The following is a 26,171-nucleotide window of genomic DNA, read 5'->3' on the forward strand; positions in this document are numbered from 1 at the left end:
GTGTCCAGACTGCTGGGAATCCTCAGTCCACCCCTGGCCGGCCATGTGAACTTGGGTAAATTACTTAATCTCTCTGGGACTCAATTTCCTAATTTGTAAATGAGAGATAATAGCCGCCTTGTTGGGCTGTGCTAAGAATTAAGTGAGTTGAAATTGCCGTGTCCTTAGTACAGTACCGGTAAAGAGTAAGTACTCTGTGTTTGTTAAAGAAAAAGGAGTCTCCTCCCAACTTCCACTTTAAACCCATCTGCTCCACAAAGCTTTCCCAAATGAATGTATATGCTTTCAGAATCAATGGACAATTGTTGAGTTACATTAGCAGCCCAGACACGTTGATGTGTTCAAGGTGTCTGAAAGCAATGAGACTGATTTTCCTCTGATGCTTGATCCACTTCATAGTCACCCTTCATGTTCCTTCTTATGTTTCTTTGTTCCCTGTGTATGTGTAAGCATGAGAGATTTTGTTCCCTCTGAAGAATTAATTCTTACCCACTCCACTTCCCCTGGCAAATTTCCATTCCTCTTTCAATACCACCTCTTCTGTGAAGCTTTTCCTGACACCCCCAGCTAGTAAGGCACTCTCTTTTCACAGCAGTTTTTAAATGGCCACAAAATTCTTTGACATTCCTCCCACTGAGAGTTAGGGTCTATGTTCCTTCCTCTTGCTTCTGGGTGGATTTGTAGCTGCTTCATCTGAAAGAGTATGTGGCAGAAGTGAAACCAGTATCTTACGAAGCTGGGCTTCCACCTTGTTTGCTGGAACACACGCACTTGGAGCCTGAGACTGCCATGCCTCGAGGAAACCTGGCCACGTGGAGAGGTCGTGTGTACACACTCTGGGCAGTAGTCCTAGCCATCATGCCTTCCCGGTTGGGTCCCAGACATTGTGGGACACAGACACGCCATTTCTTTCCTGTCTTTTTTATGCCCTTTCCAAATTCCTAACCCACCGAATCTGTGAGAAATGAAAATATGGCTGCCTCAAGCCATTAAATCCTGGGCTAATTTATTACACAGCAAAGTAACTGGAACAATTTTCTATGATTCCAAGTGACTTTGTATAGATCAACATTATAGCACTCAATAGCAGTGAAGAATAATAATTTGTATTTGTCCTGCTCACTGGATTGTGAGTTCCACAAAGGCTTTATTCACCTCTGTATGCTAGCATCAAATATTGTGCCTGGCATATAATAGATGCTCACTGTATGTTTATTGAATAAATCATTTCTTAGAGAGCACAGATGTCAAATAGAGTGACTTAAATTATGATAGAGTTAAGATATAATTTTAGTTTATAAGCACCGAACAAATGGCAGTGCTTATGTATCTGTATATATGTTTAACACATGCAAATGTACACACCCATTTTCTGTGCATTTGTTCACCCCAGACTCCCTGCCCCTACCACACCAGGACCTACTATTTACTGGGCTGTTCACTTCAAGGGATCACCTAATTTGGACTAGCTTAGAGAAAACTCTTTTTTCTTCCTGGCCCTAAATTGTGCCTGCGCACAAAGCCCTCCTTGAAGTCATCCTTGTTAAATTAGTACAGAACATGACAGGAAGCTGGCCTCTGGCTTCCAAACCAAGAGGCGGTCAGACCGTAAAATTCTTAACAGATTCTTTCATGGGATATGCACACACCCTTTAACTAGCGGTGGCTTCCATATTGTTCTCTATTTTTATTCAGTTCAAGTAAGCCAAGAAAGTGCAGAGTTTTTGTTTTCATTGCCAGCTTTAGCTAACTATATATAGATACGATATTATATGCTCACGTAGACATGTAACATATATATGTATATTCACACCAAGTTTTTTCCATCGGGTTAGCAGCCTGATTTGGCTCGACTCTGTAGCTTAGAGCTCCTGGTAATACTTCAGGGAATGCTGTTCACTTGCTCCGCCATGTGCTGTGCTGGGGAAATCTGTGCCATCCCTGCTAAATGCCAAGCAGAAGCCTCATTCTGGCTTCATTTATTTTGTTGGGTTTGAGGAAAATCTTTGATTCAGTGTCTACAGGCAAACCAATCTTGCCACTTCTCAAATGTCTAATTCTATAAATGGAATTTAAAAAACCATGTGAGTCAACAAGTATGTAAAAGGGCCGAGATTGAAGTAAACGTGAATTGTACTCCAAAGTGACATCACAGACTCTGAGATTGGGATTTATGGGGCAGTGCCAGGCCGTGAACCACACAAGTGTAAGGTGGAACCACATATATACACTGGGATTATAACCATCCTCACAGAGGCTTTCCCAGACCTTCCTATATAAAGTGGTCCTCTGCACCCTTTTGTTTCTTCTTTCATAGAATTCTATTTTCTTACATAGCCAGACAAGTCTCAGATATCATGTCTTCTAGGATAGATGAAGCTTCATCTATGTGATTAGGTACTGGGAACCCAAGCTTCTGCATTGAATTAGATAGTGTTCTGGATATTGGTTAAGATTTATTTCTTTCTCCTAAAATAGTAGTAATACATGTCCTGGTTGTTTATGACTTTAGGCCTAAATCCAGTTTTTTTAAAAAAAAAATTTTAACATTTTTATTTATTTTTGAGACAGAGAGAGACAGAGCATGAATGGGGGAGGGGCAGAGAGAGAGGGAGACACAGAATCCGAAGCAGGCTCCAGGCTCTGAGCCATCAGCCCAGAGCCCGACGCGGGGCCCGAACCCATGGACCGCGAGATGGTGACCTGAGCCGAAGTTGGACGCTCAACCGACTGAGCCAGCCAGGCACCCCCTTAAGTCCAGTTTCAGGTAACAGGCAAGAAAACATATACTAACACTTTATCACAATTTGTCATGCATTGAATTAGCTTGTATTTTATCTACTTAAAATATGGGTGCTTCAATGTGGCATTCATGTGATATAAATAAAAATATATGCAAAATAATGTAAAACTATATATCATAGGATTTTACTGAAGAGTTTAATAGCATGTAAAACATCATGCATGCCAAGGACCAGACACCCTATTAATTGCCCCTCATCTACTTATCTGTATTTAATACACATCTATATTATACCACTAAGCATATTGTATTTTTAGCTATATATACATATATATGTATGTATTAGATATATATATATATGTATTAGCTATATATATGTATTAGCTATATATACACACATATATACATACACACACACAGTGTGTGTGTATATATATATGTGTGTGTGTGTGTGTATATATATATTTATATGTGTATGTGTATATTTATATGTGTATATTTATACATATTATTTTCTCATTACATAGCACACAAAATTATAATGATTAATATTTGGTGAAGTCATTCCTTCCAGTTTCTCAGAGCAAAAGTAACTATCACCATTTTTTATCCATTACTCCCTCCTACCCAATATCAACAGGGAAACTAAATGTAAGCCCAGGAGGAGCATGCTTATAGATATTTCTTAATCTGTAGTCCTGTGGAGGCAAGAATGCCAGGAGAAAGGTTGTTCTGCAGCTTAGAGGAAACCCAGACACTTAATAGTAAACTGAGGTTCATTTATGTTGTGAGTGATTGTGGTGAATGTTAAAAAGGAAGTGGGATGATTTTCATAGCTTACACTAGAAAAATGATGGAACGCAAGACATGGGATGGTGAAGGTGAAAGTTAGAGAGGTAGTAGGCACCCCCGCTTTGCTTCAAGTACTCTGGAATTTCGTTAGCTGAACGGTGTTCCACATAAACAGATTGGTTGGCAGCCATTGTGTTTTCTCAGGCTACTATTCAATGATCTACAGATATGTTTTTCATCATCATTACCTAAAGAATCTAGCTTCCAAAGACATCTCAGTAGTAAGCCTTTTGAGGAGAGCAGAAAATTAACCTTAAGCACCTATCACATATGGTTACTAAATGACTCATGGCAAAATTCCAGCCCAGTTGGGTTCTCAAAATTTCACGCATAAAGGATCACCTGAAGAGTCTATGAAGGCATGGATTGCTTGCCCCACCCCCAGAGATTCTGACTTAGTAGATCCTAGTTGGGGCCAGAGAATTCACATCTCTAGCAAACATCATCCCAAGTGATGCTAATGCTACTTGACTAGGGACATCATTATGAGAAGCACTGCCCTCACTTATCTCCCATGCTGATCTCCCTGGCAGGATATGCATACCTTCTCAAAAACTCTTCCTACCATTCCAGTCTAATGGGATGGGATGCCAGGTGGTGATCATTAGCAATGCCCATACATTGCTAAAATAAATACATATATCTAAAATACATATATCTAAAATAACAAAGAGATGAAGTTATGAAAAAAGGGAAGTGAAGAAAGATATACATTTAGTTGGCAAGAAAACAAAAAACTGATATCCCTTGCCTTCTACAACACCAAACGTTACACTCTGTCAAGGGTATGGCGTGCGTTATTTTGAGCCCCTCTACAAGGACTTAAAACAAAGACAATGCTAAATGGTTTGCAGTCATAACATTAATGATAAATAGAATCATAGATGTATATTTGATTTTCACAACTCAGTATCAATTGGGGTCACTTTGTGTTTTGAGATTAAAGTAAAATTGGCTCAAATCTCCAGTTCATATAGTCTGGGCAATCCTCTGACCCTCCCAATGTCTCCATGGATTTCATGGGATTAGTTTTTGCCTAGTCACTTCTAACTACCATTTTCTCTTCTACTCAATTCTAGAACTCACTCATTCCTCACTTCTTGAATTTGAGCCTTTATCTGCACAGTTTAATCACTCAACTGGGAAATACAGCTGTTGAGGAATAGAGTTGAACCTGTATTTCTTCACAAACACTTTTTTAATCTAAGCTCTCTTGTATTATGGATCCTACTGAAGACTTGTGGATAATAGTAGGAGATTTCATAACTTCCTAATATAAACGCACATTTGAATATTAGATATCTATTTTTTTAAGCATGAAAAATGGCTATCAACATGGAAAAAGATAAGGGAAGTTGTGGAGCCACACACAGAGCTACTCCTTTAAATTCTATCAATGCTTAGAATTGTTTTGACTCTTAGATTCATTCATTCATTCAATAAATAATTATTGAGCAACTACTGTGAGCTAGGTACTGTTTAAGATATTTCAGGTATAATAACTAATAAGACAGAATAGTATTGGAGAAAGAAAAATAAGAAGGTTAATACTATAGAATGTACTAAGTTCATTGTTCCATAAGACAAGTTGAACCCAGGATAAGGGAGTTAGTAACCTCTAGGCTGTTTCCTGAAGGATGAGTTGGAATAAGCCAAGTGAAGAGGGCAATATAGACAGAGATGTGGCTGAAGAGCTACACTAGGTCCAGATAATTAAAGTCCTAAAAGCTCATTCTAAGGATTTGTTCTTTAACATATATACTGTGAATCCTAGTGCCTAGTACTGATAAGTTCTCAGTACATAAGTTCTCATCAAATCTTATCCTGTATTATTTATTATAGGGGCAATAGGAAGTCAATGAAGGATTTTAAGTGGTGTGTGTGTGTGTCAGCATGGGTGTATTGATATAATAAGATTTGCATTTTGCAAGTTCCCTTTGACTCAAGGAGGAAAACAGATTGTAGAGGATTAACATTAGAAGTAGTGAGGTACTGTAGGAGCCTGATGGAGTAAGCCGACAAAATATGATGGTAGCTGGAGTGGAAGAGTGACAACATAGAAGGGGAGAGTGGTAAAGTGTTTCAGATGGCTATGGGGTAAAGAAAAGAGTAGTGTCAGGGATGACACTGAGTTTCCTAGTGCAGCAAATAAGTGAGTGTTGGTGCCATTCTCCAAAATAGGGAACACTGGAGGAAGGGGAGGGCAAGGAGAGAGGGAAAAATGATGCTTTCTATTTTTGAAACGTCCAGCTTCAGTGCCCGTGGGACATGCAGGCAGCTGGGCATAGGCTAAAACTAATGAGAAAATCTGGACCGGAAACATAACTTTTGGAAGTTGGCAGCCTTTAGAGAGTAATTAAATCCATGGGAGTGGATGAAATCACCCTGAGAGGACAAGAAGAGAAGCAGGCTTAGGGGGGAAACCCTAAGGATGAAGAGAGGATCAAGAGTTGCTGAACAAAATCAAGACTCCAGAGAAATGAGAAACAACCCAGAATGTGCATGTTATGGAAGCTATGGAGGAGAATATTTCAAGAAGAGAGTGTTTCCAATTTTGCTGGAAATTCCAATAAGATTAAGATTTCTAAAAATTCTCTTTGCTATGCCACTTTCTTAGTCTTATTGAACCTAATATTTGCCTCCATGGAGATCTCACACCCTTCAAACTCTTTGTTCTTAGCATTTTTCACTTATAAGAATAAGTGACCTCATTTGCCTCCTTCCACAGCATAAACCTCACCATCAATCATTTTAACATCTCTCCTATTGTTGGTCAATAGTTCTAAATCAATTCATGATGAACAACATAATATAGTCCTGTCTGGTGTTTATTATCTTTTTCTCTCCCTAGTTTCACTTCTAATCAACATCTATAACATTCCCCATAGTACTTATTTCAAATATTTTCCACTTTCCTCAAAGTACGAATCTCCCCTTAATACTCAGGACAGTAAATAATATCACCTCATATTTACCAGGAGGGTCCACTCTCTTGGAAACTTCCTGATGAGAACTCTATTGGAAACTTCCGTTCTTCACACATTAAAACTTCTCTTACCTTTTCCAATTACTTCCCTCTTTCTATATACTCAAAATGAAAAATATTCCTTTCCAAATCTAACTTACATGTGACCTTAACCCTTGTCCACCAGTCATCCCTGCCCTATCTCTAAAGATTGATTTTTCCTGTACTCTGGCCATTGCTTTCCAGACTATAAATTCAAGTCTTCTGTCACAAACCAACTCTAAGATGGCCCCTATAATCCTCATCTCCTGGTATTCATGACCTTGTGTGTTCTATGTCCTTAGACTGTGGGCAGGACTTGTGACTTGCTTTCTAACGATTAGAATATGGCAAACATGACAGAATGTACCTGATTACATGTATGTGATCAAAATACATAATGCCTGTCTTTCAGGGACACTCATTCCTTCTTTCTGGCTTTGAGAAAGCAAGTGCATGCTGGGACGTCTTATATGGCAAGTAACTGAGGGTGGCCTCTAGCCAATAGTGCCCAAAACTGTGGTCCTTCATCCAACAGCCCACAAAGAACTGAGGGCTGCTAAAAGCTACAAAAGCCTGGAAATGGGTCCTTCCCCAGTTGAATATTAGATGAGACTGCAGCCCCAAATGACAAGCTCTGTGAGATTCTAATGCAGAGGACCCAACTCGGCCATGACTTGACTCCTGATATATAGAAACTATAAAATAATAATTGTGGTTTTAGGCTGCAAGTCTGAGGTCATATTGGCACATAGCCCTACATAATCTATATTTCAACCTATACCCTAAAAAAGCCCTTCCCTAAAACCTCTGTGCTCTCAACCACCATTGTTCTCTTTTCCCCTTTATTATAAAATTTCTTGAAAGGTAAATGAGAAAGAATGAAATCATGCCATTTGCAGCAACATGGATGGAACTGGAAGGTATTATGCTGAGTGAAATAAGTCAGTCAGAGAAGGACAGATATCATATGTTTTCACTCATATGTGGATCTTGAGAAACTTAACAAAAGACCATGGTGGAAGGGAAGGGGAAAAAAATAGTTACAAACAGAGAGGGAGGGAGGCAAACCACAAGAGACTCTTAAATACAGAGAACAAGCTGAGGGTGGATGGGCGGGGTGAGAAGGGAAAATGGGTGATGGGCATTGAGCAGGGCACTTGTTGGGATGAACACTGGGTATTGTATATAAGCCAATTTGACAATAAGTTATATTCATAAAAAAAAAGAAAGGTAAATAGTATATATTAACTACATCTACCTTGTCATCACCCACCCTGCAGTAAATTAAAAATGGGCTCAAATTCTTGGCCAATTCTCCCATTGAGTAGAGTCCATTTCTCCAATCCCTGAATCTGGATTTTTAATCTTGGTTAGCCTTGTGGCTTGCTTTTACTATTAGAATATGGTAGAAATAATGTTAAATTCAGAGACTAGGACTTAAGAGATCTACAGCTCTGACTTTTATGTACTTGAAATATATCTTATTATAATCCTACTGCTATGCTGGGAGAAATCCAGGTCTCATGGATAAACTCTACATCAATATTGGATAACCAATACTCTTTGGCCAAAAGCCAGCACTCACTCTGAGTCATGTGAGTGAGCCACTTTGGATGTTTCTGGCCAGACCTCCAGATAACTTCAGCCTCCCAGTGCCCCAGTCAACACCAGGTGGAGCTGAAGAACCACCCAGCTGAGCTAAATCAACCCACAGAAATGTGAGAAACCATAAAGGATGCTATTAATTTAAGACACTATGTCTGAAGTTGTTTGTTAATCACCAACAGATAAACACAGAGCTTTTCATCTTTACTTCTCTGGTGGAGCAGTTCCTTTAAAGGTTAACAATGACTTTAGTCTCAAAGTTCAGTGGCCTTTGCTTTGTCTTGTTCTTTCTTGACAGCTCCAAGGCATATGACACTAGTGAAATTTTCTCTAGATTATTTCATTTCTGTGTTATACTCTAGAACTCAATTTCTTCCCCTCATGCCCTAAACGTAGATGTTCCCCAAGGTACTATACTTGAACATTTCTCTCTAAACCCTCTTCCCTGGTAGTCTCATCCAATATCATTGTTTTAAATATCACCTCTATGCAGATTATGTTCAAATCCTTTAAAAGACATAATGATTAGAAGCTCAGGTTTGGAAATAGGCCAGACAAGGCTTTAATCCTGAATCTGCCAACTACCAGCCATGTGACATTGAAGTGAACCACTGAAGTGGTTTAACCTCTCTACCCCCACATTTTCTCCTCTCTTAAATCTGGGTAATAATAGCATCTTGCTCATAGGGATATCACTAGAGTCTGCCACAGAATAAGCACTCAGCAAATCAGTGCTTTCCACTGTTTTACAGTTTTTCATATCACTGCCTACATAAGCAAAATGATAATGTTTGTATGCACTCTGGGGTAAACGGAGATGGCTGTTCAGGTCAAAGACAATTGGCCCAAGGGTTCTGGCCTCTCCATCTCCCCCCCCCCCCCCAGCCCCTACCCACCCTGTAGCCCTTCCCCCGGGGATGATGAATACTTATCCATTATTGACATACCAATGGGAAGCTTTACAGTAAATGGGAGCAATTATTATCCTTCTGTCTGGTTGTGATCTCTCTCCAGTCCCTCTCTACTGGATACCTCCCACCATCTCCACCCCAAAAACTAGATGGTGATTCTCAAAGTGATGGCCGCTGGTCAGCAGCATAGCATCACCTGGGAACTTGTTAGAAATGCAAATACTAAAGCCCTAACTCATACCTACTGAACTAGCAACTCAAAGGATGGATGGACTCAGCAATGTGTTTTAACAAATCCTATAGTGATTCTAATACAAATCAAAGTTTGAGAACCAATGACTAGTAGCAATTTCAAGTTGGAGTAGCAAAACTGGTCCTCTCCTTTGGTTCCCAAATTGGGTTAATTAGTTCCACTACCTTCCCAGCTACCTGGGTCCAAAACCTCAGATTCATTCTTGACTCCTCCCTCCTACCTGTATTCTGTAACTACTTGGTCACCAATCCTGTCTTTGCCTCCAGCAACATTATTCACATCTCTTTCTTTCTCTCTCTGTTCCCACCACCACGCCCCCTGAGGTGGAGCTGGTCAGTTTCTCCCAAACCAATTCGCTTAAAATCCAGTTTGCCTGTGACCAATTTCATGAACAGACAGTTAGGATAAAGCAAATTTAATTTAAAAATTAAACTAAGAGGGGCACCTGGGTGGCTCTGTCATTAAGCATCTGACTTCAGTTCAGGTCATGATCCCGGTTGGTGAGACCAAGCCTACATCAGGTTCTCTGCTGTCAGCACAGATCCTACTTCACATCTTCTCTCTCCCTCTCTCTCTGCCCCTCCACTGATCATTCTCTCTCTCTCTCTCTCTCTCTCTCAAAATAAATAAATAAACACTGAAAAATTAAGTTAAGATTAAATTAATATTTAATTGAATAATAAAATATAACTAAAATATAATTAATGATAATTGTATGTGAAAATTTTAAATTATAGATAAAATATTAAGTAAAAATTAATTTAATTAAAAATTAATTTCATACAGTCAATTCTGCTGATTCTTTTCTTCATGACTTCTATCACCACTTAGAAGTTTACTGTGTCCTTGCCCCTCCCGATGTTTGATAAATATCTAATTCTATTTTTCTAGTTTTTCTACACTTTAATTTTCTTACATTTAACTCGTGAATTGTCTGGAGTTCTTTTGCTTTTTGGTGTAAAGTGAAGATCAAATTACCTGCCCACTTACTGCACAAAAGGGAAAGGCTCCTCATTTACAAGTTCAAGTTCTTAGCCACTTGTATTTTATTCCCTTCCAGGCCAAGCATAAAGATCAAAGAAGATCACCAAGATGTGTAAAGTGCTGCGGTTGCTATTTCACAAGTGAGTGGTTGTCCCACTTTCTACATTTGACTGACTTTCCCTAAAGGGCCTTCTTTTCTTGTTAGTAGCTTAAAATGGGTTTATTTACTGGAAACTAAGGCAGAAGTGTCCTTGGACAAATAAGCTTGAAAATCCTTCAATGCTCAAAAATTGGTGTTAGGAAGTTAAAACTTGTGCATTTTCCCTTTCCCTGTGGCAGTTTCTCTCCCAGGCCCAGGGAAGGAGGTGGGATGAAGGAGGGCATGGAGAAGTCACTACAAGATCAGAGAAAATGGCCAGCCACTCCTTCTGCGCTGAGAGAATATTTAAAGGAGCAAGCAGGGAATGGAGAGACCAGGGTCAGACAAATGTGGGATGACTGCTCCCTTCTAGACGCATCCCCTGAAGGGAAGCAATATCACACAAACAGAGGGGAAAGCTAAAACCAGAGAAGTGCAGGGTGGTCCCAGGCAACACATAGAGCTGCAGCCGAATGGGGAAGAGGCAGGGCCACCTGGTTTGATGAGGAGCAGCACCTGAGATACCTCCCCTGAACTGCCCTAAGCTTCTGGGTGGAATGAGGGAAAGTTCTTTCATACCCCAGGGTGAGATGAAGTGAATTGAGAGCAGTGGGCCTGAACTGGAAGCTGTCATGGCAAGGGGAAAGCCTCTGAAGAGGCTCCAGAGGCATTATTGGAGACGTAGCTGAGACTCAGAGCAGCCTCTAGTGCTCACAGAATCAGCAGGGGAGGGATCAGCAGGATCACCAGGACCTGATGGAGCCAAGAGGAAATCAGAAGTTCCTCCCTTTGCCTCAGGGAACTGGCAGACAGGCCCTGGGGCAGGCAAGGCCAGTAGCCCCCAGTGAACATCAGCAAGGCTCCAGAGGACAAGAGGGTCTAGGCTAGAAACCCCTTCCCTTTGCCACCATGTCACACACCGAGACCCTAGATTTCCAGGAGAATCAAAGGAAGAAGGAAAACATCTGAAAGACTAAACATTTCCAGGCACCTGCATGGCTCGGTCAGTTGAGATTCCAACTTCGGCTCAGCCCTGATCTCATGGCTTGTGAGTTCGAGCCCCACATCGGGCTCACTGCTATCAGCCTGTCAGCACAGAGTCCGCTTTGGATCTTCTGTCCCTCTCTCTCTGCCTCTCCCCTACTCGTGCTCACTTGCTAGCTCTCAATACATACATACATACATACATACATACATACTTACTTACATACATACATACGTACATAAATAAGACATTTAAAAAATGAACATTGCCCAAGAGAATGAGCCATGTGGAAAAGACCACTGAAACCTATAGACACAGAAGAGCCTATTAAAAGGCCTGACTGTGCCCCCTGCTTTCCCTGCTTATCTCCACCCAGCAGTGTGAGAGTGGATGATGAAAATTAGATTATAGAGACTAAAGAACTGTACAGTAAAACCTTGGTTTGTGAGCATAATTCATTCCAAAAACATGCTTGTCATCCAAAGCACTTGTATATCAAAGCGAATTTCAAGAACCGTTGGGTCAGTTATGATCACGTGACATCTGATGTTGCATACTACTCATATTGCAAGACATCGCTCGTTTATCAAGTTAAAATTTATTAGAAATTGTTGCTCGTCTTTCAGAACACTCGCAGAACAAATTACCATTCAAGGTTTTATTGTATTTTCATTGCACATCTGAGTAGTAGATATGTGTAAATTAGAAATACATCTAAAATTTCCTCCCAGAAATGAACTGTACATTTCCCCCATAAAAAAGGGCCAACCTGCTTACAATTAGTTTTAACTCATTAAGTAGTTAATAAATAAAAACTAATACTTATAAAATATGCATAACACATGAAAAATAGTGATTCAACAAAAGCCCATATACCCATGGGCCTATAAAAGGACACCATGGAGTCAAATTCTCCCAATGGCCTGAATGAAGCTGAAAGCAGACTCTCCCCCAGAGCCTACAGATGGGGACCCAGACCAGCAGGCACCTTGATTTCAGTCTTGTGAGACGCAGAGCTGAAAATCCATTGAGCACACCCAGACTTCTGACATAAAAAACTGTGAGATCATAAATTATGGTTGTTTAAAATAAAGTTTGTGGTAATTTGTTACAGCAACAGTAGAAAATTAATACATGTGCCTCCTTGTGGGAAGAACCCTGAAGTCAGACAGGTGTGTTCAATCCTATCTTTCTTACTTATTATTCAACATCTCTGAGCTTTTGTTTCCTCATCATTGAAAAGGACTGTAAATTCTTCTTTAGCTTAGCTCCCAGAGGTTCTGAGGGGAATTCAAAATAATAACTCACATAAAATGCCTCACGTATTTGCAAGATTTGCAAGAAATAACATCCTTACACATGCCACATTTTCCCACAATACAAGGCCTTTGTTTTGCCTCTTACACTCTGATTTCTTCACATCTAACTGCTGTCCATTCTCCAAGGCCCTGCTGGAATTTCACCTGTCATGCAAAGCTTTCATCAGCCATCAACTATAAGTAGTATCCTTCTCCTTGAATTAAATCTTGCAGGATACCAACTTGATTTCTCAGACCAGAACAAAATTAGAGCTTGGGCCTCTTCTTTCTGTAGAATCTCAGGAAATAACAGAAAAGAAATGCAGAACTTTAAAAGTTCCCATTAGCACTCTTTCATTTCATCACTGAGCTCCAGGAGCATGGGTGAGATGCCACACACTGCCCCAGAGGAAGTATTCTATAGATTCTCTGAACCCCACACTTTGTCTCGCAGGACCAAAAGTACTTATTAGGATTGGTAAGGATTGTTATGGACTGAACTGTGTTCCCTCAAAATTCAAATGTCAAATCCCTAACCTCCAGTACCTCAGAATGGGGCTGCATTTGAAGACAGGGTCTATAAAGTGATGACTAATTAAAATGAAGAAGCCATTATTGGTGGCACCTTGTTGGTTAAGCATCCAACTCTTGATTTAGGCTCAGGTCATGATCTCACAGTTCATTGGATTCGATCCCCACATTGGGCTCTGCACTGACAGTGTGGGGCCTGCTTGGGATTCTCTCCGTCTCTCTGCTCTTCCCCTGCTTTCTCTCTCTCTCTCTCTCTCTCTCTCTCTCTCTCTCTGTGTGTGTGTGTGTGTGTGTGTCTCAAAATAAATAAATAAAACATTTTAAAAATATATGTAAAATGAGGCCATTAGGGTTGGCCCTAATCCAATCTGACTGGTGTTCTTGTAAGAAGAAGAAATTTAGACACACAAAGAGACATCAGGAAGCATGCACAGAAGAGGCCATGTCTTCACAGAAAGAAGACAACCATCTGCAAGGAGAGAGGTCTTAGAAGACAGCAAACCTGCCAACACCTTGATCTTGGATTTCTAGCCTCCAGAACTGTGAGAGATACAATTCTGTTGTTTAAGTCACACAGTCATGGTATTTTGTAATGGCAATCCTAGCAGACTAATACAGGAAGAATAAAATGGTGTGACAGACATCTGATCATTGGTAATTGTTCAATCATGACAAAGTGTATTTGGCTTTGTTTAGAGTTGGTTTTACATTTGAGAACTTACCTTTTTAACATATTGTGTATATTATGAAAATAGACCTTCAAAGCCTACCATGAAAATGTTAGGGTAATACTCCAGGATAAAACATGAAATCTACATAACCACGGAGTGTTTGAATCACTCTCTTTGCAGAAGCAACTGTTATTGAATTCTAATCCAAAATGCAAGAGAAAGGACTAAGGTAAAGCTGAAACATTCCACAATTCTCTGAGGAATCTCTTTCTGTCAGAACCAGATCATTGATCATTTATTAACTGCCCATGATTGGCAATGTCTTGGAGGAGGCTATGGATATTCCTGTGAGGAGGGCTCCATTATTCTAACAATGAAAATTAGAGAACAGCTTCTCCGTACCTCTCCAGACCATGAATGAAGAGCTCCCACCTGACATTTGCCCTCCAAATGTTTATAATCATGTTCACCAGTTTCTTCCCAATAGCATACATTGCTATCAGGCATATGTTTACCATGCATTGTTCATTGCTTCTGTACTTTTTCCACCACTGTGATTAAATTGACAGCAATGTCTAAAGGTGAGAGGGAGGGAATGAAAGACAAAAAGAGAGAGAAGAGCCTTCACCTGGGACCACTGTCACTGCACCTTCCGCAGCTGCAGTTTTGTTTTATCAGAGACTACCAAAGGGGGCAGCCAGGCTACTATCCTTCGTAACACACTGCCGCAAAGAGCCTCGCAAATGACCTCTTAATAGCATCCTCTCCTCTCTAACCCATCCTCTTCCTCTACCTCTTCCCAAATTACTGGTATAAAAGACTTTTCCTGAAATGTACAATTTTTAAATTATGCTCAAACCATTATTATGAATTTATTCACATATTATTTATCTCCTTGGGGAGATTCTAAGCTCCTGGGCACAAGGACTGTGATCTCTTGTTTACTGTTGAACCCCAGTAACAAGCACAGTGCCTGCTACAGAGGAGGCAGGTAATAAATATTTGTTTAATGAATGAAATCCAGTCCCCAAGAAAAATACCACCAGAGACTTAGAGAGGAAAAGAATGCTCTAATAAATCACCTTCCATCCCACTGACTTATTTCTATAGGCCCAGTCTGAATCCTTTTGGACTCTAAATATTTGAGCATTCTAAATATGCATAGTTTGAGCAGAAGCTAATCCAGTCTCTTCTTGGCTTTCTAACAGCAAAATCTGGCCCAAAGCAATATTTGTTTCCTTCTCCTTTCCTTCCTTTATGACCCGTACTCTACCTGGGAAGACCTTCTCCTCTTCTCTGCCTTTTCAGATTCTTTGTGCACATGTGCCACAGAATGATCCTCCTTTTTTCCAATCAAGCCTAGTCCAACTATTGCATCTCACAGTGATCTTTCCCTCTAAATTCCTATTGTACTTATTAGCAAATAATGCTCGTTTTGTTCATTTGTGTTGCTCACACACACATCCCACTACCCAACATGTTCCATAACTTATATATGTCTTTAACAGCACCTAACACATGCTACTTAATACACAACAGGAACTCAGTGCTTCCTTATTAACTACTTTGTCTAAAGTGATAGGAAAATATTCACCCGTGTGCTCACATCTCTCTCACTTTCTGTCTTGATTCTTCCCAAAAGGCAAGGATGCCAAATCCACTGGTCCAATGTACTGCAGAACACTGAGTGGGCAACATTTACTTTGGTGGGATGACTTTTTAAGATTACTCACTTATTAAACCATTATTTACTGAAAACCTCAATAAATAATGCTTGTTTTATAGAGCAAGCCAAACACCGTTTTAGTCCCTGGGGATGTGGCAATGAATAGACTTGGAACTTCCATTGCAAGAGGAGATAACAATATGTACATCAACAGATGGGATCATCTTATATTAAAGAATACTAAGAATAAAATAGAATTAAGTAATAGTCCTGGGGTACAGGTGGCTTATTTAGTTTAAGGTGTCAGAGAAGGCCTCTTTAAGGAGGCATTAATTTAGCCTAAATAAAAACGAATCAAAGATCAGATGAAGCAAGGCCACAGAGACTTGGGGGTGGCATGGAGAATGGTCAAGAGGAGGTGCAAGAAGCAGACAGACACTAGACCATGAAGAACCATAAGGACCATGATGGCCAGGTTGGCTAAGAGGTTGAGATTTTATTCTAAATGCAGTGGGAAGCCCCAAGAAGATTTTACACAAGAAAGGATATGAATTGACTTACATTTCAAACCCCAGCTCTGGTTCTGGTGCTGGGAATGACTGCAAGAAGGCAAGAATGGAAGCAGGGCCAAAGTTACAACACTGTCCCAATAATCCAGGCAGAAATTATAGAGGCTTGGAATCGTATAGTAGTGTAAAAACAGTGAGAAGGGTATGGATTCAGAAGACATTTTGGTGGTAAAATCGAGAGGACTTCTTGATGTACCAGGCACTGTGGATGCAAGTAGGAAAAAGGAGGAAATTAGGGTGAATCAGATTTTTAGCCCAAGCAACTGGGTACTATTAACTATACAGGAAAAACTTGAGGGTATGCAGGTTTAACTTTTTTTTTGTTTTTAATCTTTGAGAGAAAGAGACAGACCACTAGCTGGAGAAGGGCAGAGAAAGAGGGAGACACAGAATCCAAAACAGGCTCCAGGCTCTGAGCTGTCAGACAGCGCCTGATGTGGGGCTCGAACCCACAAACTGTGAGATCATGACCTGAGCAGGAGTTGGACACTTAACCAACTGAGCTACCCAGGTGCCCCAATATGCAGGTTTAAAATAGAGCTTAGGAGGCACTTAGGTCATGATCTCACAGCTCATGAGTTCAAGCCCTGCATCAGGCTCTCTGCTATCAGCACAGAGCCTGCTTCAGATCCTCTGTCCCCCTTCCTCTAGCCGTCCCCCACTCAGTATCTCTCTCAAAAATAAACAGTTTTTTTTTATTAAGAAAATAAAATAGAGGTTGGATATGGAGACTCCTGTTTTGAACACGTTAATTTTAAGGTAACTTTTAGACATTCAGTTAGGCCCACATAGAAGGATCAATTAAGTCACCATGGCCATTTCTTTATTTTTGCATGCAGGCTGGCTAATCATTGCTTCAATGATGCAGTCAGAGGTTCCTGTATCACATAGCTATCCCAAGGTGAAGGGGGCAGAAGTTCAATTTTTAGGATTCTGAATATGTAAAAGCTCCACATTGGCCTCTGGTGTAAGCCACATACACCATCTTAATAGCATGGACATCACATAACAAGGAATGTTACTTTGATTAGGACCAAAAGCATATGATCCTAGAGTCCAGGATTTTACCCCTATACAAATTGTTGCATGTATTTTTGTGTCCCTACCTGTATACAATATACATAGGAAGAAGCTAGAGAGTACCCATTGGTCACACAACTCTCTCTCTCAAGGCTTGTTTTAATATTGAACTCTCTGAGACCATGACCTTGGGAGCTGCCAGTAATAAACTGTTTCTTTTATTAGAATCTCTGAAGTTACCTGCATCCTTTATAATGCACTGCTAAACCTCTTTTCCCTGAAACTATTCATGTCGAGAGTAGGTGCTAGTATCATGCTTAGATCAGACTCAAAAACATTTTTAAAAGGCAAATACACCATTTCTTATTTAACATTATCCTTTGTGTGAATGATTCCCTTGAAAACCACACAGGAGGAGGCTTCCTCTAGCTAAATACCATCAAATAATATCCAGTTCCTAACCTCATCCTAGAAAAAAGCTGATACTGCTTTCATATAAAATTGCACTATTTTCATAGTATATATCATAGCCAAAAGTCATCAGAAAATGAGGTATTAAATTGAACTTATAGTGGAATTATTTGCAAAATAGTCTTAAAGGAGCTTTATGAATTTTTAAAAAATTTTTAATGCTTATTTTTGAGAGAGAGAGACAGCATGAGTGGGACAGGCGCAGAGAGAGATGGGGACAGAGGATCTGAAGTAAGTTCTGTGCTGTCAGCGTAGAGCCCAGCGTGGGGCTTGAACGCACAAACCATGAGATCATGACCTGAGCCTTGTTGGACATTCAGCCAAATGAGCCACCCAGGCATCCCCAGAAGCTTTATGATTTAAAAAAATTGTTTTTAAATATTTATTTATTTTTGAGAGAGAGAGAGAGAGAGAGAGCGAGCGCATGAGCAGGGGAGGGGCAGAGAGAGAGAGAGGGAGGGAGACACAGAATCTGAAGTAGGTTCCAAGCTCTGTCAGCACAGAGTGCCACATGGGGCCCAAACCCACAAACCGTGAGATCATGACCTGGGCTGAAGGTGGATGCTTAACCGACTGAGCCACCCAGGCGCCCTGAGCTTTATGATTTTTTAAATGACCTAGCAATTAATCTAGGTTGTGGAAAATAACCACAAGCATAATTATCATTGTGAGATATCCTAACAACTATCTGTAAAAATCAACCATTAATTCATTAATATAAAAAACTGAGAACAGAAATGTCAAAGCAAGCATATGCCATACTTTCTTGGTTATTGATGGACATTAGGTGTTGGCAAGCATTCTCATGGATCTCATACATGTATACCCTTAAATAAGCACCTACATCAATATTGTTAATACCCACTTCAAGCAAAAGACCTTATTCAAAATACATGGAAACTCTCTTTATCTTTCCCCAACTGTAGGGGCTAAGGCTATATTTGAGTCAAGTCTACAAGATGATTTAATGAGCATAGTATCCAGAAAAAAAAAAAAAAAAGGGAAGGATCCCCTTCTCCCTCTCATGAGAAATGCATCAAAATTGAAGCCATCCTCAAAGGAGGCCCAATGCCTCCCTCAGCAAGAACCCCATTCTTTTCCTCACATTAACAGTTGCAGCAACTCTGCATTGTATCTCAAGAAACTAGAGTTTTCTATTTAAAAGCCTGAGGAAAATGTACTTGGCATGAGTCCTTATAGGAATGAGAAGCTCACTGGTTGGGATGAGTAATGGATATTACATGTAGGGTATGAATCACTGGATTCTACTCCTGAAATCATTATTGCACTATATGCTAACTAATTGAATGTAAATTTAAAAATTAATTAATTAATTAATTAATAATTGATTATTTTAAAGAGGAATGAGAAGCTGTCTTTCTGCCTGGCGGAGCTTATCTGCTTCCCCTCCTCCTGACATATTTCAGAACACAAGGCAGCACTTTTCTTGTGATCTGGATGCTGATATTCCAACCTAGTACCCAGAGGCTCTGCAAAGATTTAAGGGCTTTGAAGGCTGGCCTTTGTGGCTTAGCCTTAACCCAGCCTGATTTTGAACTACCTTTTCCAGTTCACGGAGATTTTTCTCCTTTTTATATCATCAGTCATTGGCCAAACTTTTTTTTTTTTTTCTGTTTACTTATTTGAGAGAGTGAGCACAAGTGGGGGAGGGGCAGAGAGAGAGGGGGACAGAGGATCTGAAGCAGGATCTGCGCTGACAGCAGTGATCTGGATGTGGGGCTCAAACTCACAAACCGCGAGATTATGACCTGAGCTGAAGTTGGATGCTCAACCAACTGAGCCACTCAGGCACCGCAGTCAAACTTTTATATGCTTTATTTCTCACTAACCATGGCATTTCCCCCTCAGTATTTAAATTGTTAGGCAATTTATTCAACAGTGTCAAAGTTTAAAGTGTGGGTATAAGAAGATACACCTTGCTCCCTCCCACCTTCAGGTCAGAAGTGCTTCTCTCTGCACCAAGTTAATTTTTTAAAGAGATAATTTCAGAGATCTTGTGTGACTTTCAAGATGAAGCCTACTTCAGTGGAAGGAAAAGAATTAAAAGCTTCTCTGTTGGTGGCTTTAATATTTATGACACCGCTGTGCAGAATGAAGGGGTGGGTATAGAATGGAAATCAAGGCAATGCTCACCCCTACTTTTCCTTTGTATTCTACAGCTCATTGGAAGGCAGTTGCATGTGCCCTGCCCATCTCTTCTACTCTCCAACCTCTTAACTAAAAATGACTTCCCTAAAAGCCAGCATTGTTTTGCAGGTGTTACACAATGTTGTTTTTAATGTAATTTATGTGGAAGGATAATTATGCAGTGGCCATCAACTTTGCCTCATGCTTATTCATAATAACTGAGTATTTGTTATTGATAATGTGCCACTGGAGACACTGGGGTTTCTGTTTCAATAAAGAAGAAGGATTTATGAAAGTTTGTCCCTGACTTTGATGAAGCAGAGGTCTAAATGCCATCATCACAGAAATGCAGGCCACATTTTTTAAAGCTACCCCCGGGGAAAACCAAACAAACATATAACAGCAACTCTTAACAAATCTCTGAGCATTTAGGCTATAAATATTAATAGTATCTTCCACTTGTATAAACACTTTAGGGTTACAAAGATATTTCTTATTCATTGTTTCATTTATTCTCCACAACACCCTTGTGATAAAGGAATAAGGCTATTATATATATTTTCCAGATGGAACAACCACAGTTCGAGGGCCCAAGGTTATATGGCTGGTAAGTGGCCTGGGATTGCACCTAGGTCTAGCACTTTCTCACTGTATTGTCAATAATGTGCTGTCCTTGAAACATAAGACCAAGGTCTTCATGTTGCTTTTTCCCGTAATTGTGACAGGCAAACATGTCATAAACATTCTATAGCCCAGTCATCTTATGTTTAGTGATGCACATTGCTTAAAAGGCCAGTACCACTTGGGGGTTCAGTTTATAAATGTGAACTAGATTGTTTTATTTAATTGGACTATGTGGAGATCAAAATTGTGATCTTGATTATAATAGCACCATGCTTAAATCAGAATATTTTTTTCAACTGCTAAAAGAGCTTTATAGGTATCTTTCACACTCTTGCTATGACATAAATTTTTAACAAAAACAAACATGAGCTCTGATGAGCATGGAGACACATGGCACTCCACGGATCACAGTATTTATTAAGTATTTGTTATGTTCTGTAGAGATCAGGACCCTAATGGTACTACACCCTCCTCTTGTCATCATCCATATTAGCCAAAGAAGTGTTTTACAACCATCCTGCACATTCGAATCATCCACAGGAGAGGATGTGCTGACTTGGAGTGCTCTTAAAAGGATGGTAATTAATGGGATTGGGATGATTTATGCTCGCCCATATTACAAACCAGAGATTGACCTCCCTGGATGGTGTTTTTATAGTTTCCTAATGTTATGCATTTCTTCTCACCAGATAGAGCCACAGGTTCATGTGCATTCCATTTTAACTTTAAATACTGGTCTTCAACTCTCCCCTATTTTATATGTAAGAGCTACATGATTTTGGTATTCTTCTCCAATACTAGGGCTGACCATTAGGGAGGAAATCTATGGATTTGAATGATAACTTTTCTTTTGCTGTTTTCAACAAAGGGATGGTTGCTGGAGGGGCTCGGGGAAGGGCAAAATGGGTGAAGGGGAGTGGGAGATACAGGCTTCCAGTGATGAAATGAATAAGTCACAGGGATTAAAGGTACAGCATAGGGAATATAGCCAGTGGTATTGTAATAGTGTTGTATGGTGACAGATGATTGCTGCACTTGTGGTAAGGATAGCATAACCTATAAACTTGAATTACTAGGTTGTAAACTGTGCTGAAACTAACGTAGCATTGTGTGTCAACTATACTTTTTAAAAAAGGTTCCTTATTAATACCATTTTTCCTAATCTAGAAGGGGTTTCTCTCGTGTATCTTTGTTGTTCATGTAATGTAATTCTATTTTAGACAAATAGATAAAGTGGACAACTCTTCAAATGACCTTGTAATCTAAAACCTGTGGCAGTTCTCTGAACAGCAGCTGCTTCAATCCCAGGAGACTCAAGCATTACAAACAGTTACATTGAAGAAAAATGTGCATTAGTTTCTATTCCATTTTTTTTAATGTTGACACAAACACAACTCAGTCATTCATAAACTGAAAATAAACACAAAAATTCCCTAGTACTTCAAGACCAAAAGTCAAAGTTTAAAGTTTTTCAAGACAGGGGCACCTGGGTAGCTCAGTCAGTTAAGCATCTCTCAGTTTTGGCTCAGGTCATTATCTCACGGTTCCTGAGTTCAAGCCCCATGTTTGTCTGTGAGCTGCTGATGGTGTGGAGCCTCCTTGGGATTCTCTCTCTTTCTCTCTCTCTGCCTTCCCCAGCTTTCTCTAAATAAATAAATAAATACATACATACATACATACATACTTAAAAATATTTATTTTTTAATATTTTTATAAAATAAATAAATAAAATAAAGTTTTTCAAGACTATTTTTTTACCAGGTTCTTTTTTTCTGACAATCTGACAATACTTGGGAATGTCCAATTTCACTCCTTTCCTCTTCCCCCCCCTTCTCTTTCTCTCCCCCTGTCTTCTTGCCTCCCTTCCTCCCTCTTTTCTTCCCTCTCTCCCTTTAGTTTTTTAATCTTAAAGTGGACTAGGTGTGTTTGTTTATTCTATGTTCTATGTTTTCAAAACACATTACATATTATTACAGATGCAATGACACCACATTATGGGAAGTCTGGAGAACTGGAGAAAATGATGGGGAAGGGAGTAATTTTGCTTCAAATAGCTACCAGCACCTGCTCTATTTCCTCTTAAATCTTCTAACATAAATACTTGTTTTTATTTTTACCTTATTGGTATAATTACAGCACATAAATGTATACTCCTTTTTAAAAAATAACGTTTCTATTTTTTACACTTACCAAGATAAAATTAGTGCTTTAAATAAGGTACCTTTTTTACTCGTTCCTTCTAAAAACAGTCCTGATTGCTAGGGAAGGAGATAAGAAGCACTGCCCCTTTAAAAGTGGTTTTAAGCCAGGGGCTCAGGTGGCTCAGTCAGCTAAGTCTCCAACTTTGGCTCAGGTAATGATCTCATGGTTTGTGGGTTTGAGCCCTACCTCAGGCTCTGGTTTGATAGCTTGGAGCCTGCTTGGGATTCTCTCTCTCTCCTTCTCTCTGCCTCTCCCCCACTCTCTCTCTCTCTAAATAATTTTTTTTAATTAATAAACAAGTAGAAGTGGTATAAGCCAGACAAACGTGGTCAAGTCTAATGATGCCAAACCATTAGATGAGCTTTCCATGGGGTCAGTGAAAAAAACTTTCTGCACATGGGAAAGTCTTATGTAGCTGGGAATGGTCAAAAGGAAAAACAGCTATTCCCCATCCACCTCTTAAAAAAACCACAAGATGGGTCATAAATTATTATTTATTCAGATTCCCACTGGGTTAGGCTAAATCCCACAACTTCATGATGCATATGTGGGCTGCAGTTCTCAATTTTAAGAATCTTTAACATTTTCAATTGACTTAACATAGAGTCCCAAACAGGATAATCCACTTCCCTGACCCAAAACACTTACATAATTAAAGTTTTTCAGGTTGCAAATAACAGAACCCACTTCTGCTTAGCTTAAGAAAAAAAAAAAAATTTAAGTTAGGGAATTATTGGGAAGATACTGGAGTAGCCCATGGAACTGAAGGATGAGTTAAAGTCCATGGCCTCCTCTTTAGAAAGCTGTCATCGACATGACTCAGCTCTGAAAACTCCCAGACTCTGTCTCTCGGGTCCAAATTTTAAATTTCCAGGTAAAAAACTTAGGTTCACTTGGGGTCAAGCATGTACCGTGTACCAACCAGCTTGTGGCAGGGGACAGTGTCACATGGAACTTCCACTGATGCTGGGAGGTCCTCAGTGTGAGCTAGACAATGACCCCAAGGTATCTACTACTTTCTGCCTCAAGGGAAAGAGCTCCATCATATCCTAAGCAACACGTTTTATACCGGATTCTTTTTACTAGACCTTTCTAGCAGGCTAACTTTGAATATGATGGGGGTGGGGGGTCCTGCTTTAAAGAGTAGGAAGCCAATATTAGGTGCAAATTCTGTTTAGAAAGAGATTACTATAAGCATTCCAGGGTTCCAGAGGGAGAAACTGCTCAAGTCACTCAACTTCCAAAGCCAGCTAAGGTCACATTTGGCCAGTAGAACAGCCATCCTTTCCCCAAATGCCATTATAGAGAGAGTAGCAACAGCTTCTAGATCATGCTCAGCAATCTGACAATGTGACACCACATTCTTATGGTGCAAAGTTTAGGAACAGGGAGGCCTGGCAGCACAATGTTCAATTGCAGTCTCACCAGTGACGTGTTCCCCAGGCAGCCAGCTAAAGGTACTCTCTGTGTCAAAACCCTGCAGTGGTTGCCCCTGGGGCCTGACATTACTGTAAAGTGGTCTGTGAATCTACATGCCCCCCAATCTTATCATTAAGCCACATGAATAATACGTCTCACCCGTATATTTTCTACCACTTTCAAATATATGTCATTATTGTGATCAAGAAAAGCATTCTGAGGGAGCCTGGGTGGCTCAGTCAGTTAAGCATCCAGACTTTTGATTTTGGCTCAAGTCACGATCTCCCCATCATTAGATCAAGCCCCAAATTGGGCTCTGTGCTGATAGCATGGAGCCAGCTTGGGATTTCCTCTCTCCCTCTGCCTCTGCCCCTCTCCTGCTCACATGTGTGTGCGTGCTCACGCCCACTCTCTCTCTTGTATCTCTAAATAAATAAATAAATAAATAAATAAATGTTAAAAAAAAGAAAAGCATTTTTTTTTAAAATTTTTTTTTCAACGTTTTTTATTTATTTCTGGGACAGAGAGAGACAGAGCATGAACGGGGCAGGGGCAGAGAGAGAGGGAGACACAGAATCGGAAACAGGCTCCAGGCTCCGAGCCATCAGCCCAGAGCCTGACGCGGGGCTCGAACTCACGGACCACGAGATCGTGACCTGGCTGAAGTCGGACGCTTAACCGACTGCGCCACCCAGGCGACCCAAGAAAAGCATTCTGATTTCACAATAGCTTTATATAAATATATATATTTCCTCAGTCAACAAATAATTCAATTAAGTATTACATGTGGAGATCCTCCCAAATGTTTAATATTGAAAAGGAACTACTGTTGTGTGCCTGTGAATAATATAGAAGACAGTGAATAATATAGACGACAGTGAATAATACAGAAGATCAGCAAATATTGTGGTGCCAGCTGGACAAAAATAATAGGCGACCCAAAGGGCACCCTGACAAATGTGATTTTCTTAGCAACACCTGGCTATGGCTTAGTAAGGATTAATTTGAAGTTGACTCCAGAACTAATTTTGATAATAACTGCACTCTACGATATATGAAATTACATCACATAAAAGCTATGTTCAAATTAATGGCTTGTTAAATATTCACATTTACATAGAGAGTTTAACTATATTAACTAAAGTTAATTTATCAATGTAATGAAGTTAAATTCAATCGAAATAAAAAAGAGTGGCTGAGCTCAAAAAAGTTGGGAAGCACTTTGGTCTGTCCCATTCCTGTGACAAACATGATCTTCTGAGTGGTCACTGTCATTACACAAATATTTTCTCTCTTATTTTTGTTGCCTCTCTTTGTCTCTCTATTTTGCACCCAGGAAGTGCTCAGCAAATATTTGTTTCTGAAAGTTTGTACCCCCCTGAGGCAAAATGAAATTGTTAGGCGGAACCATCAGGGAGATTCAAAGTCTGGCTGGGTTCTTCCTTCCCACGCCTCCGCTTGGGCCCCGCATTGGGGTTGAGGCAATCTGGCTGCTTTGCTCCCGCTCTGAGCCACGCCCTTCTACCACTTACCCTCTCCCCGCCCGCTGTGAGGCTGGCTTCCTCCACCCCCTCACAAGAACTTAGTTTTCCCAGTCTAGGACTAATAAAACAGTGGCTTTCTGAATTCAACTGCGGGAAACATTTAAAGCAGTAACTCATCTCTCTTTATAAGAATTTAATCTGCTCTGTCTCAAAAATAAATAAACGCTAAAAAAAAAAATTTTAAAAAGGGGCGCCTGGGTGGCTCAGTCGGTTAAGCGGCCGACTTCGGCCCAGGTCATGATCTCGCGGTCCGTGAGTTCGAGCTCCGCGTCAGGCTCTGTGCTGACAGCTCAGAGCCTGGAGCCTGTTTCGGATTCTGTGTCTCCCTCTCTCTGACCCTCCCCCGTTCATGCTCTGTTTCTCTCTGTCTCAAAAATAAATAAACGCTAAAAAAAAAAAAAAAAAAAAAAAGAATTTAATCTGTAAGGAAAGAAAAATCTAACAAGTCAAGATCTTTTGCTAACCACTTAACTTCAGATTTAATGAGACATAAAGGAGATTATTAAACTCGCAATGAGTTAGAGTTACA

General features: G+C 40.1%; 1 long non-coding RNA gene across 3 annotated transcripts in view; it reads right to left on the reverse strand.

Moving 5' to 3' along the window:
- The window catches only part of LOC122217710, a 154,005-nt gene that overhangs the window by 37,314 nt on the left and 90,520 nt on the right, over window positions 1-26,171 (reverse strand). Inside the window, exon 4 of one of the 3 annotated variants that reach the window (XR_006201640.1) lies at window positions 16,207-16,416. The exons of the other annotated variants lie outside the window; for them this stretch is intronic. This is a non-coding gene — a long non-coding RNA (uncharacterized LOC122217710). The remainder of the gene's footprint in view (window positions 1-16,206; window positions 16,417-26,171) is intronic. 3 annotated transcript variants of the gene reach the window in all.

Source organism: Panthera leo, chromosome B1 (assembly GCF_018350215.1).
Source record: "Panthera leo isolate Ple1 chromosome B1, P.leo_Ple1_pat1.1, whole genome shotgun sequence".
In the NCBI taxonomy this organism is placed as follows: domain Eukaryota; kingdom Metazoa; phylum Chordata; class Mammalia; order Carnivora; family Felidae; genus Panthera; species Panthera leo.